This window comes from Camarhynchus parvulus, chromosome 3, assembly GCF_901933205.1.
Source record: "Camarhynchus parvulus chromosome 3, STF_HiC, whole genome shotgun sequence".
Classification (NCBI taxonomy): Eukaryota; Metazoa; Chordata; class Aves; order Passeriformes; family Thraupidae; genus Camarhynchus; species Camarhynchus parvulus.
Window position 1 is genome coordinate 976902 of NC_044573.1, and position 14752 is coordinate 991653.

Consider the following 14752-nt stretch of genomic DNA (forward strand, 5'->3'; position numbering starts at 1 on the left):
CTCTGCTGCACCAGCACCTCACCAGGCTCCACCCAGGGGCCCTTCCTGCTCAGTCGGCTGCTCCCTTGGGCTGCTTCCCATCACAAGTCCACCTACCCCAATTTCTGTGCTCCCCAGCTACTAAACAAGGTGACCTACACTTGCTGTTAGGATTTTGGAGTCAGACAAGGGGGGGGGAATGAGACTGGCAGATCATTATCTGGACCACTGTCCTCATTAACATGTAACAACCTTCTTCCTTCTGTTATCTCCCTGCCTGCCGTCTTACAGATCCTCTGTCCTCTCCTCAACCCACAACAAAAACAACACAAATGTCACCCCCATGGGGCTTTAGTGTCCCACAGTTGGACACTATTTCTTGTTCACATAGATCTCACTCCCTTGTACTTTACTGACAGGCACTGAGTTAAAACTTTAAAATCCAGAGTCGTCATTAGGTGTTTGCAATGTGGCCCTTAGGGACAGGAGATAAATCTGATGGTCACTCTTGATGGCTGTGGCCAGAAGCTCTTGAATGTGTGCTTCCATCTCCTGCCTTTTAGATGTTTTCCCAACAGTGCAAGTTAAAAAATGCCAGCTGATGCTCACCTCAGCTTTACACAAAACGTGCCCGGGACAAACAGCACCATCTGCACCCCAAGTCCACCCAGCACAGCCCTGAGCTGAGGGGCAGGACACGAGCAGGGCTCTACAGGTGAGCAGAGCTCCTGCTGGCCGCCAGCTGCCCAGCTCACCTCCCTCCCAGTTCAAAGGGCTCTGCAGCATCCTTGGCTGCAACTGCTTCCCAAAAAGGGCCACCAGTCAGGGAAGGGCCTTGCAGCCCTTCCTTGGGATGTGGCAGGGGACAATGATTATGGCTGTTCAGCTTAAAGCAAGGGAAACACGCTCAGGAAAGGAAACAGATGGTATTATTAAAACTCTTTACATTCATCTTTGTACCTAGCTGTTATTATTAGAACTCCCAAATGAGCAGCACTAGAAGCAGTGACTGTGATCAATAAAGGACTGCAGAAGCAGAGGCTGTGTGTTTGGATGCTCCTGACCCAGCCCCTGCAGACTCCTGCATGCTTGCCGGGTGATCTCATGAAGCCCTGTTTGCACAAGAGCCCAAGGGACAGTGACAGAGGTGGGCACAGCTGGCCCCACAGCTCCCACCTCCCCTCCTCTGCACCCCAGCAGCCCAAGGGAAAGGGGAACCGGGGGGAGGCACATCCAGCCCTTCCTGAACTGCTGGGTGTGACACTGCTGCCCTCCCTGCACCCTGGCAGCCAGTGCCCTTTTGGGGTCCCCTGTGAACTGCTGGGTGTGACACTGCTGCCCTCCCTGCACCCTGGCAGCCAGTGCCCTTTCAGAGGTCCCTGTGTTTGCCCTTCTCCTTGTCCCCACACCCTGGGACGCTGCAGGCTGGGCCTGGGACCTCACAGCATCCTTCTGCCAGGTCCCAGGCCCAGGCTGCTGGATGCTGGCACATCCCAGCTGGTGCAAAGCCAGCCCACCCACACTGCCATTCCTTCAGCTCACATGCGTTCTTAAAATGTATCTGCAGCTCAGAAACAACCCAAGGGTCACTGCTGAAAAAGCATCTCCAGAATTAATCTTCAGAGAAAAACCTTTTGAGAAAGTTATGTATGAAATACAACCAATTACACATTTTGGTGAAAAAACTCCACCAAAACACAGTTTTGTTTCAAACAAAAACATTAATTATGGCCATACTTGGTTTGATGAAGTTCTCCCACTGCAAGGATTTGATATGACTCCAAATAAGTCACTTTTTAAAGTCTCAGGTTTTTCCATTCTGCTGGGAATTTTTCTCTAAGGGCAGATTTTTGAATTTGGTGTTTCTGTTATATCTCCTTTTAAATTTATCTTATTTTTTTTTCCTGATGACTTTTTTTCCCTCAATGATGCAGTGAATTATGAATGGAAAATTATTCAAATATCCTGGCTCAACAATTTATGTAAAAATAGACTCTGAGGACTAAATAGTTCAGTATCTCCAACAATCTCTGACATTTCCAACAGTAAACTCTTTATGCTTAAGATTTTTTCACAATTTTTGAGTTAAGATTTCAAATGTGAGACATTTTTAAGTTGTGTTATTTCTCCTTGAGGCAGAGTGCAGGAAAATACATTAAAAATTACTCTTTTGGTATCTGATTGTTGCATTTACTCACCAGTTGAAATGTGGTGCTCATTTGTATCCATAATTACCCTGGCACTGCCCACATGCAGGATATTATTTAATTCCACATAGACAGCGCCTGTGCTTTTTGTTTTACTGATGAGACACTCAAGTGCATTTGTTTCTTCTGTGCAATTTCAGCAGAATGTATTTTGACAACAGGCTGTAAGTGGCCACTGCACCATTTGTAATCCAAGGGGGGCTGCAACCTCTCCAGGGAATTTCTGTTCAGCAGAGCTCCCGTCTCCCTTATCACGTGCCATGGGAAATGTTTATTTTGCTAACACCAGCACCACTGATATTTGCAGTGGTCAGTGTTGCCATATTGCAACAGCAACACTGGGCTGGGACTGGGGCCCCTTCCTCACTCCTCCCCTCCTTCTCTAAATCTGCTAAAGCCACAAATACTTCTTTTTCTTCCTGCAAATATTTGACCCATGTGCCTTCAGATACTTTTAAATAGAGGATTTGGGGCTTTAAAGCCTGCATCAGACAACAAATATGCATAATGTCAGCGACCTCAATTTAGCTTCCAAAATAGCACATGGAGGACTCCCAGATTAAGGGTACAGAGAGCAAGAAGGCTGCTGTTCCTCTGCTTTTCATTTGCAGAGCTTACTTAATTAGAAAGCCATTCTGGAGGGATACAGCATTAAAAGACATATGAGTAGCAAGAACTGTTAAAAGCAGATGGAGGCTCAGTAATAGGGAGAGTGAAATTGAGGAACAGAGCTCAGGGATCAAGTGATTTATAGGCAGCAATTTTTGTTTAATTGGAAACAGTAGGAGTTCCTTATTAAGGAGCATGTTATTCCCTCCACTAAGCAGATTTCTGCTGGGAAGGCAAAGGAGTAACCACAGCTCAGACGTCCTCATGCCTCCAGGCCACAGTCCCTGTGCAGCACGGGCTGGAGCCCTCTCTGCCCCACCAGAATGGCCCGAAGGCAGCAGCTGGGAGCAGCAGGTTCTGGGGAAGCTGCTTGCCCCGGCCTGGGAAAGGAGAGAGCACCTAAAGGCTCTTTGCTCCCAGGGACACCAGGAAGTGCATAAAGGGACGTGCCAACCATGTTAATTAACGTTTGGGCTTCATACAGTTCAAGGACAACACTGCTAACCCTGAGCTGAAACTAGTCAGGTAGACAAGGTTTTCTCTCAGGAGATGTGGGAGTGTGGAGTCATCAAGGGGAGCCTAAGGGCACTTGGCAGCTGAGGTGGCACCAGGTAAACAGCAGCAGGAAATGCCTTCCTGCTGTCTGGAAAGCTCCCATTGATGAGTCCTGTCCTCAGACAAGGACATCTCTGCATTTCAAACAGTGGTTACTTTCCAACATGAGACACCAATTCCCAGGGTCCTTCTCTGCCTCCCTGCCTGAAGGAGACGCTCCCCATGTCCTCCACACGAGGCCATCAGGCTGAGCTCACCATGCCCATGCCCATGTCCATGCTGCTTCCCTGGGAGCAGGGCTGCCGGCCCAGCCGAGCTCTGCCTGCTGCCCTCTGCCCCCACGCCCACAGGCTGCACAGCCCAGGCTCTGTGCTGGACACAGAGCACCAGCAGGCACAGCAGGGGCCAGGCAGGGCTGTTCTCATGCCCTGTTAGCTGCCCTTGCGCACACACACTGCCCCCCTATCCGCCCTGCTGCAGCTCAGGGGCTCTCTGTGAGGCAAAGGGGATGGGCTCTGCCCCCCAGGGTACACAAGTCCCCAGATGAATGAGTCCCTCAGTTATCTGCTGTGCCAAGGCACCAGACTGTGACCTGGGGCCCCCATCAATCTGTGCCTCTGTTAATTGCAGCCTCCATTAAACCAGTGGCACCTGGCTCCTGGATTTTTGTATTTATAAGGAGCTCATATCCACCTTTGTGTAGTAAACCAACATTTGCTCCAACAGCTGATTAAATGTCTGGGGCATCTGACTCACTTTCTCTTTAATTATCCAACCCAAACTTCTGCCGTTCATATCAATAAATCCCCCCTCTAGCAAACCACCCATCGCTCCAAGCACTACCCCCTGAACCTGACCATGAACTTAAGCTTCTTCGACCAATTTTCAAGCCCATCCTTCCTAGGAATCCCACTAATCCTCATCTCAATAACATTCCCAGCTCTCTTACTACCCTCCCTAGACAATCCATGAGTTACTAATCTGGGCACCATCAGTGCTGCCCAGGTTACAGACACATTGAACACACATTCACCTGTACAATATCTCTGCTGAGACCTGCCTTGTTGGAGAAGGTCCTACAGCAAAAGCCTCAACTGGTGATCTTTTCCTACTGGCAATTGTATTATTAGCAGCAATTTCACTTTAAAGAAATTATTTAAAGAAATAACTTGTACTGAGTTCTGTGGGAGGGTTTTCTTCACAGTAACTCGTTTCCCGTTTCTTCAGAAGTCTGGCACTTTATTCTCATGCACAGCCCTGCTCCATGCCTTGTAAGCTGCATACTTGGAATTACTCCTCTTTCTGATGATTATTTCATGTAACAGTCTGCTTTTGAGGATAAAATGCTTTCTTAAGCTGTCAAGTGGCTCTTAGACAACACCATAAAAGCATGACCTATGCACCTCATAATGCATATGAATAAAAATAATTTGATCTAGAATGAACAGGAAAAGAATCCCCTTTCTATGGGCATGTTAAGGGTGGATTCTGAGATTCTGTTCTTTTTCATCATCACTAGAGTAAGCTGTCTTCACTGTAAGCAAAGGAGAATCTGCTCAGTTTCAATGCAATAAATCCAGAGAAGCTCCCCTCATCTATCAGCAGATACTGCCCTTAGTTTACTGGGGTGGATCCAGGCTAAATAACTTGAGTGACAGAGCTCAAAGAAAGCGTCTTAGCTGGTCCTTTTTTAGAGTGCTGTCCATATTTTGGATACTGCAAAACAAGCAAACAACAAAAAAGATCAGTGCAGCCATTACCTTCTAATAAATGATGTTTTTCCACTTCCACAATGCCTTCAAGGCAGCCTGTAAACAGCACAGGCCTTCCAACAGTAGCAGTATTGTAATCCTCATCTCAAGAGGTCATGACAGTCCCTTGGGAACTCATTTTAAATGACATCTTGAGGTTACAACAGCAACAACAGAAATATTCCAAACCCCAGGCTGAGCGAGCAGAGAACGCAGGACTCAGCAGCAGCAGCACCACGGCTGCAGAGCAGGATGTCCCCAGCAGCCATGGGATCTGCAGGACACTCAATATTTACTGTGCTTGGCCTGAGAGTGGTGTTGTCCCCCTAAGTGAGAGATTCTGGCAATTTTGGAAAGAGGAGAGACAAGAAAAGAAAGTTTCAGGTGCTTAAGGCCTCCTGTGTGAGGGCTCAGGAGCTGCTGGAGCTCAGATCTGGAGAAAAGGTGGTGGAACCCACAGCAGAGCTTTTGGATTCTCACCTAGACTGAACTCTGGGTTCAGTTTAACAAAGCACTTCCCAGTCTCTCATATCCACGTTGCTAACAGGTAATGACAGTGCTGTCTGTGTCTGGCTCTTGGCAGGACATCTCCACCACTGCCACAGAAAATTCCCTCTGAGCCTTCTCCTCCAACAGGACAACGAAAAGGAGATAAATAATCCCTTTGTGTGTCTCTCTCCAGGGGCATCCCTGTGCTCCTGGAAGCCCAGGGAACAGCTCAGGCTGTGACTGAGTCTGGCAGCTCCTTTCACTGCCATACCCTGCCCTGCCCTGCCCCTCCAGCCTGTTTTGAGGACAGGAGCTCCAGCACACACAGAGGGCTATGCCTCTCCAGACGTCACCTTTCTGAGGGCACACACTCACTGCCAGCCCCATGGCCCCCACAATGGTCAGGGAGCTGCCTGGAGGGTCATAAGCAGCCACCATTGGCTCAGAAATAACCACCCTGATAAAGCCTCTGCTGCACTTTGAATTTACCTTGCTCTGGCTCTAGCTCTCCATGCCAGGGAGCCTCTGCAAGATGGAGCCCCACTGAAAAGTCTGCTTGGAAAATTACTGAGCAGTCAGTCCTTCTCCTAATATCTTGTTAAAAATGAACGTTTCTAGACTGGAAAGCAAGCACACTCTGAATAAAGATCAAAGCCTTCGAAGTTTCTTTGAAAATCTTTTCAAGCAGCTGCAGCTCTATAATCCCTTGTAACAGCAAAGGCTATTCCAAAATATTTCCTAACTCATCAACAACATGAATCTGGCTTCCTCTTTACTATTAGCAGAGACTTTTGCACTGACTCTCCCCAAATAATGAGCCGAGTTAGTGACAGACCCATTGAACATAACAGGCTAATGAAAAAATCCATTCAGAACCTGGCAGAAGTTACCAGTGGAGACAGAGCCACTATCATTCCTCTTCCATCTTCCAGAAAGGATGGCTCAGTACTTTGGCCTTTGTACTCCCAAGTGCCAGGCAAGTTCTGAGGCTGGGTTTAACAATGACAAAAAGCTGGGAGCAGGTTCAAACTCAAGTGCTGATGAATATGTTCATTATTACCTAATGGCCATCAATTGGAGATGTATCATTGCTGCTGGGCACTGGGGCTGGTGAGTTGAGGGCTGCTCTGTGTTTATATACTGTGATTATCTTCACATCCCTCCACTTCCACCCTGAGTTCATCCACAGATCCACACTGCTCATCACTTCACACTGTATTACACAACACACTTGGCTTTTTTTTTCACTTGAGAAGCAAAATGAGTGTGGAATTTTAACTGCAACTATTAAAAACGTTAGAGCTTAATGTAAGAGCAACACTGCCCAGTGGTTCAGCCTAATTAAAAACAGCCTGAGGGTTTTTACTTCCTGATACTACAATGAGCTTTAAAGGAAAAAACCCTCCTCTTGCTGTCTGTACTGCTGTTGCTGGATTAAGCAGCACTATGCCCTAGGAGGTTGGCTGAGCCATCCTCATGATTAAGTTCAAGGGATTAATATTTCAGTTCAGTTGTTTTGCATTTAAACATTCTCTCCAAAGTTCATATTAACACTGACTGCTGCAAGCTTAGGCAACTCTCTAATTACCTATCAAGTTCAAATGACCCATGCAGAAAACTTTATGTCAGTGATGTCCAGCAAGCATCCCACAATGCAAAAATTGACAAATAAGGTAATTTCATCACGGCAGATCAACAGGACAAAGCTGCCCAGAGCAGCCTGAACTCCTGCCTGGTACAGCACATACCCAAAGCTCACTCCAGTCTACAGGGCAGTGATTGGCTTTAATGGGCTTTGGAGCTAGAGCCACACAAGCACAGGTGCAAACAGAGCAGACCAAGGGAAGGAACTGCTGGCACCAAAGGGCATGAGATGCTTGCTCCTGCCCCAGCAGGGATCTGGGGGCAATTGTAATCTGCCTCACAAAGGAGAGGTGCAAAAGCTGTGTGTCAGTGGCTCAGGGCTTTCACCTGAACATCACTCCCTTTTTCAATTTAAGTAAACTGCAAAGCATGAAGGAGTCTGGGAAAAGGGACCAGGCTGCTGCTTAAAACCCAACAGCCAAGAGATAACAACCTCCCACAGAGAAGGGCAGCTGCCTTTCTCACCTGCAGACCTTGCTCCCTCTGTGTACAGCCCCAACTGGGTCTCCCTGCAGCACCTGAGCTCCCTGGGGCAGGGAAGCTGCTGCTGAGGGTGTTTCTGGGTGAGGAAGTGCCACCTGCTCATGCTGCAGCCTCAGAGCCTGGTCCAGGGAGGAGCTGTGACAGAAATGTGTCCCAGGGCCTGCGTGTGAGGCTGTGCCATGGAACACCTCCCCTGGCTCTGGAAGAGCTCTTGAACACATCTCTTACAGAGACTGCCACTGAGCTCTGGGTCAGACCTTGCTGCTGCCAGCACAAGGCACACACTAATTCCTTAGGAGCCAGCAGGGGCAGGAGGATAAGGGATAGCACAAGTTGAAACCCCTGAGGATCAGTTCCCCTGGTGCCCCCTGTCCCCACCGAGCTCAGTGGCACAGGAAGGTCACTCTGGGCCTCCCCACACGCCCTGCAGGAGCTGTGAGCTCCTCACTGACCTCACTGTGAGCTGCTCCTGCCTCCTCTCCTCCTGAGCTGAACACAGTTCATCAAAGCTCAGTTCACCACAGGGTCAAGCCTGAGCTGAGATGAAGCTCATGGAGCTTCACTAAGCCCTTTGCTTTTTTTTCCACGGAGAGGCATGCCATCAAAATGCCTAACATGATCCCCCTGGAGCTCCACTTTGTTTTTAATCTGATTTCATTTATGTGTATCACTATTGGTAGCTTCTCTCTTGGAAAGGTTTTGCACCATGCAAAACCTTATTTAAGAAAAAAAACACTGGCCATAGAACAAAACCTCTTTCCATTACAAGAACTTATCTTTTTAATGCTCTATCAGTGATTTTTTATTATTATTTTGGTACTTGACATCTTCCAAAAGCATTAAAAAGTTCTTGAGAGGTCTTACAGCTTTACAGTGTATTCTCTGATGCCAATTCTGATCACAATCTAGCTGAAGATAAGTTTAATGAACACTAGAAAAATAAAGGCCTTTCATAAGCGATCAAGTGATTTGAAGAAGCAAAAGGGTACTTTAAAAACACGTGTTTCTTGCTTTAGAGCCCTATTCTAAAAATGTGCAGAGTGCACATCTCTGCAGCAGAAATTCATCTGCAACTTGGGGAGTATTTACTTCAAATGATAGTAGACAGTATCAGAAATGAATGAGGTTATTAACTTGCAAAACCACCTTTTAGAACAAGGACTATAAAATGTCATCTTTTCCCCATCTTGTGGAAATCTGTTTAGTATTAGAGAAATACAGACAGATATTAGATTTAGTGATGGTGAGTAAATAATAAAGTCATCTGCTACTCTAAATAACAGTGAAAAGGTTATTCTGAATTAGTTACAGAAGTTATTCCTAAAAAATTCGTATCACTTATGTTATTTAAACTTTCTTACATATCAATTAGTTTGAAATAATAAGTCTTTAGGCTATCTATTAATTGCAGCACTGTTGGCACGATCTGTGTTTAAAATTACACAACGAAAATTAAGCTGAAGCACCAAGCTGTCTTGGCTAACAAAAAAGATTTCCTCAGCCCTTTGGATAGAGCAGGAGAGAGAATGGGGGCACAGAATCCACAGGAGAACTCAGATTTCTGAGTTACAGCTCCCTCCTGCCACAGGCTACCGGGGGCTGTGCAGGGCATGGGGTGAGAGCCCTGTGCTCAGGCTGCAGGGCTGCTTTCCATGCACACTTCCCATTGCTTTCCCTGAACTTTTCCCACTGCTTTCCATGCACACTTCCCACTGCTTTCCATGCACACTTCCCATTGCTTTCCCTGAACTTTTCCCACTGCTTTCCATGCACACTTCCCATTGCTTTTCCTGCCCCTTTTCCCACTGCTTTCCATGCACACTTCCCATTGCTTTCCCTGAACTTTTCCCACTGCTTTCCATGCACACTTCCCACTGCTTTCCATGCACACTTCCCATTGCTTTCCCTGAACTTTTCCCACTGCTTTCCATGCACACTTCCCACTGCTTTCCATGCACACTTCCCATTGCTTTTCCTGCCCCTTTTCCCACTGCTTTCCATGCACACTTCCCATTGCTTTCCCTGAACTTTTCCCATTGCTTTTCCTGCCCCTTTTCCCATTGCTTTCCATGCACACTTCCCATTGCTTTCCATGAACTTTTCCCATTGCTTTCCCTGAACTTTTCCCACTGCTTTCCATGCACACTTCCCATTGCTTTTCCTGCCCCTTTTCCCACTGCTTTCCATGCACACTTCCCATTACTTTCCCTGAACTTTTCCCATTGCTTTTCCTGAACTTTTCCCATTGCTTTTCCTGCCCCTTTTCCCATTGCTTTTCCTGCCCCTTTTCCCATTGCTTTCCATGCACACTTCCCATTACTTTCCCTGAACTTTTCCCATTGCTTTTCCTGCCCCTTTTCCCACTGCTTTCCATGCACACTTCCCATTACTTTCCCTGAACTTTTCCCATTGCTTTTCCTGAACTTTTCCCATTGCTTTTCCTGCCCCTTTTCCCATTGCTTTCCATGCACACTTCCCATTACTTTCCCTGAACTTTTCCCATTGCTTTCCCTGCACAGTTCCCATTGCTTTCCATGCACACTTCCCATTGCTTTCCCTGCACATTTCCCAGCCATTTTCCCATTGCTTTCCCAGCCCCTTTTCCCACTGCCTGCCATGGCTGCTCCCAGGCAAAGGGAAAGGAGCTCCCAGGACTCGGGCAGAGGAAAGGCAGCAGCACTCAGAGCAGGAGGAGAGCTGCTCCAGGACATCCTGCACAGGGCAGTGACAAACCCAGTGGATGGGGGATTTAAAGGGTGAAGTCACTCCCTCAGAAGGCAGGGGGAGGCTGTTTGCAGAGGAATATCTGGTCCATAAGCAGGAGAAGACACCAGTTTTCATTTCTCCTGCTGTTATGGCTCGAGGCTCTCCAAGAAGCCTCCAACCCACGCTTTTAAGTCTTCCTGTCTCTGCAGAGCAGATCTAAGGACAGCTGAACTCCCCTTGTCTGCTCATACTCGGCTTCCCAGAGAGACTGAAGCTACACTTGGGCACTTGTCCCATCCCCTCTGGGCTGGCTCCTGCTGGCACCTGTCACAGGCACGGCAGGGACTGCACAGCAGCACTGACCAGCAAGGGAGTTTGGAAAACACCTGCCAAGGAATGGCTGCACTGTCTTCCCAAATCCTCTGTGCCTGCAGTGCAGAGGGATCAGAGAGCTGCTCCGGAGATCCTGGGAATGGCATCTTCCTGCCACAGGAATTAGAATAAAAGCAGCTGGAATGTTCTGATGGAAGGAACCAACCTGAGAGAGAAACTTCTTTAAATCAGAGCAGCCACTGCATCACACTCCTGGCAGCCTCTGCCTGCTCCTCCTGCAGATCCCTGGCTCCTGCACCCCATGGCTATTGTACTTTTAAATAAGGAAAGGCAGAGCATCCCCCTACTAATATTAATGAGCTACAGGGAGGAAACGAGGGTGAGTGCTGAGTCAATCCTCTTGTGACAGGTCTGTGTGCTGGTGGATGCACAGACACACAAAAAAGGGAAGACATCTGAATATTTCTAAGTACATCACATAATTACTCCACTGTCATAAACATGGGTTTTGTTGGGAAAAAAATCATGTTACTGAAATATTCATACAAAAGATGCAGTTTGTTCAGGGAGGACAGGTACAAAGAGATCTTTGGTGAGATATTTATCAAAGATCTGTGGGGTTTTTTTGTGGTTTCCAGCACACTGTGGAGAGGGACCTGCTCAGGGTCTCTGGGCAATGGCAGAATTGGACACAGAAGCACTCTGTGGCACTCTCACAGATGTCTGGTGGTGAAGCTTTATTTACTTGCCCAGAAAACCTTTCAAAAAAGGATTTCAGGAGGGCACAGAATACTTCATCTTCTGAGCAGGCAACATCCATATTGACAGTATGTCCTCTCTCCTGGATGGGAAAACAGACACCTCTTCCCAGGAAGGATGTGGAGCTGTGAGCAGGCTCACTGCTTTTCCACATTAAATCAATCCCTGCAGGAGCCTTCAGACAGGACCCTGCCCATGTAAATCCTCAAACATGGTTTGTATCCCTGAATTAAATCTGCTTAAGAGTTGCAACCATTACATGGCAGCTGATATTACAAGAAATTAACTCCAGTCTTAGAAAAAGAGATCACTTCAAAAGTAAAAAAGCTAAGCAATAATTTAAAAATTGGAATTCATTTCCAACCAATTAGTATTTTCAAGTGGGAGCTGCAGTAGTGCCTGTCTGAATACAAATGGGAATGAAGGGTACTCCAGGCCAAGAGGAGGAGTGAACACTGCCATGGAACTGGGAGAAGTCACTGCAGAACTGATTCCCTTGTGGCATGGAGAGCACCAGCCCCTGCTTGGAATTGCAATGGTCCCCTGACAGACAGACTGGCAGTGAGGGATCACTGCCAGCAGCTCCTGCAGTTCCCAGGCTGCTCTCCCCTCCTCCAGCAGCATCCAAGCTGCATTGGTGTCAAGTGGATTTCTGAAATCACAGGAAGCATTTAATTGCTGCAAGTCAATCCCATCAGGAATTCTGATTTCTGAAACTTGACTCCTGCTCTGGAAACTGAACCTGAAAAATTTTCAGCAGAAAGAAGCATTTTGAGAGCAGAAATACGGCACTGAGATCTCACAGACCTATACAGCACCCTGCAGAACAAACCTGATCCCAACAGGCATTTCTGCACTCACTAATGGGAATTACCTCAAGGAGGAGCACAGAGGAGTGACTGTAAGCTGTTTCTAGAAATGCTAACCTTCAGTACCAGCAGGCTGTGAAATAATGTGCCCTATAAGCTGCACACCATATGTTTCATTCAGGCATGAACAGCTCCTTAGTGCAAATAAAGCTGTCAGGAGAAGAGGCAGCACAGTGCAGTACCATCCCCACAGGCCATGCAGTAGCTGAACCTGGAGGCTGAAGGTGTGCAGAATTCTGCATGTGTGCAGCAGCTACCAAAAGACAAATTCCAGCTTTAGGAAAAAGCACAGCTTGATCCTAGACAGCACTTGCATATGGCTGAAGCCTCACTGGAAAACTCCCTCATGCACTTAAGTGTCCATTTGAAACATAGCTTAAAGATTAGAAAAGTGTAGCAGAGTAGCTTCTAGGTTCTACTTTTTAGACTTCCTAAAACCCATTCCTATCCAGCAAAACAAATCTTAGTGCAAAAGCATAGAATAAAAAAAAGGCTGCAGGTTCAGACCAGGCTTGTAAATCTACATTTTTTTCTTTTTGTTTCAAAATTGTATCTACTGCTGACAAACAAAAATGTGAACTGGGAGTTCTTCCTTAGCTGTCTAGCATTTAGTCACTAGAGGATTCAAACAGCTCCTGAATGAAGCTGTAATTTAGGTAATTTCTCTAGATTTCTGCATAGCTATTAGCGTGCCTTAGAAGGATTCTGTGCCTCTCCTGCACAGAAATATTCTCTGAGGTGATCAGTTTTGTTCAGCCCAAAGACAGGGCTTTAACTGTGCAGGAGCCATGGGATTTGCCTGGGTTCCCAGCATCCTCCCAAGATATCCTCACTTGACCCAGGCAGGTGATATGAGGCTGGTCTCTTATTATTTAAAATGTAAGTGATGCATGACAAGAGCAGAGTTGAAACAAGTTCTTCTGTTTTTTTCAAACGTTCAGGGAGCTGTTTCAAGGCAGCTCATCTCTATTCCCATCCTCCTGCTTTTCAGGAAGGAAGACGGCACATCCCTCAGGAACAGAAATCAATATTCTCCTGTCACTTAAACACAAACAACAAAGAAATCCCAGTCCCCTAGCGAGCAATTGCCAGTTTAATCTTGCCATCTTCAGTAAGTCACTCCTTTGAATACTGTGGAGGTGCCAACATATTCATTATGGGCTCTGCTTTCTTTTGTCACCACCACTGTGCTCAGGAAATACACATTCAGTTCCCTTGCCCGTGTCCAAGAGGAAAACAGCACTCCTGAAATCAGGGCCCCACCTCACAGTTTTAATCTCTAACCCTGCCACAATAGGAGAACTAAACAATACTTGCAATTGTGTTATCTTTAACGAGCATTTGGGAAAAATGTTCACTTCTTATGCAAGAGTAAAAACCTTTAAATAAACTGTAACAATGTGAATTAACACATGAGGAATATGGTGGGGTCTGGGTGAGCAGAGCAGGTGATTCACAGAAAGAAAAGCCTGACAAACCAAATTTACAGTCACTTCACAAACCAAACTGAGCACTTGCCTTTCTGCACAGGACTCAGTCTGTGTTGTGCAGGGATGTCGTTGTTTTTGTTGTTGTTGCCTTACTGTAAAACTTTCCTGCCTCCTTTGTGAATCCCCATGGGCAGCTCCCCACCACAGCACTGCCAACAGACCCCAGCCCTCTCTCACCCAGCCAGCCCACCCTAATAACACTCATTGGATATACTTGGGGCCTGTTAGGGGCAGGCCTGTTTCTAATCCCTGGTAATTAGTGCAGCTGCAACCCCTCAGGGGTGAGAGTGCCTTTAGCACTATCTCTTATTCCTCTGCAGTCCATCTCCCACAATCAAACAGCCAGAGCTGGTTCCCCCTTCCTTACCAGTGCCTGTCCATAGCCAGGGATGTGATCAGTATTTAAAAACCCAACAAAAGCCCCAGCCAGGCTGAGAGAACAAACACAGCCCTCACTGAGAGCCATGGCAGTTCCCTCCAAACAAGCAAAGCATATCAAACCCAGGAGAAAGCAGTAGGAGTGAAATAGTAAATAAAAATACAAAGCAAGCAGGATTCCCTGATTTAGTGACAAAGTTGTGGCTGATTGCTACCCCCCAGAAGTGAAAGGCCCAGCCCTTCTGGCATGGCTGTGCTTGCTGGAGGGTGCAGGAAGTTTGCTTACACATAATCATGTCTCCTGATGAACACATCTGAAATAATGCTTCATTCCAGCCCCTTCTGTCATCATTAGCCCTTCCATAAAGCAATGAAGAAAACCCCCTTACTTTCATCTACTTTCATCTTTCTTCCAGGCTTTGCCTGCTTTTCCTCAATTGTCTTCTGTTCTCCTGCCTGAAAAATTCACCCTCTTACCTTTTAGCCTTCCCCTTTAGGCT

At 46.9% G+C, this 14752-nt stretch overlaps 1 protein-coding gene across 3 annotated transcripts in view; it reads right to left on the reverse strand.

The window, feature by feature from the left end:
* PLCB1 (phospholipase C beta 1) overlaps positions 1-14752 on the reverse strand; it is a 323139-nt gene that overhangs the window by 5202 nt on the left and 303185 nt on the right. The window lies entirely within an intron of this gene.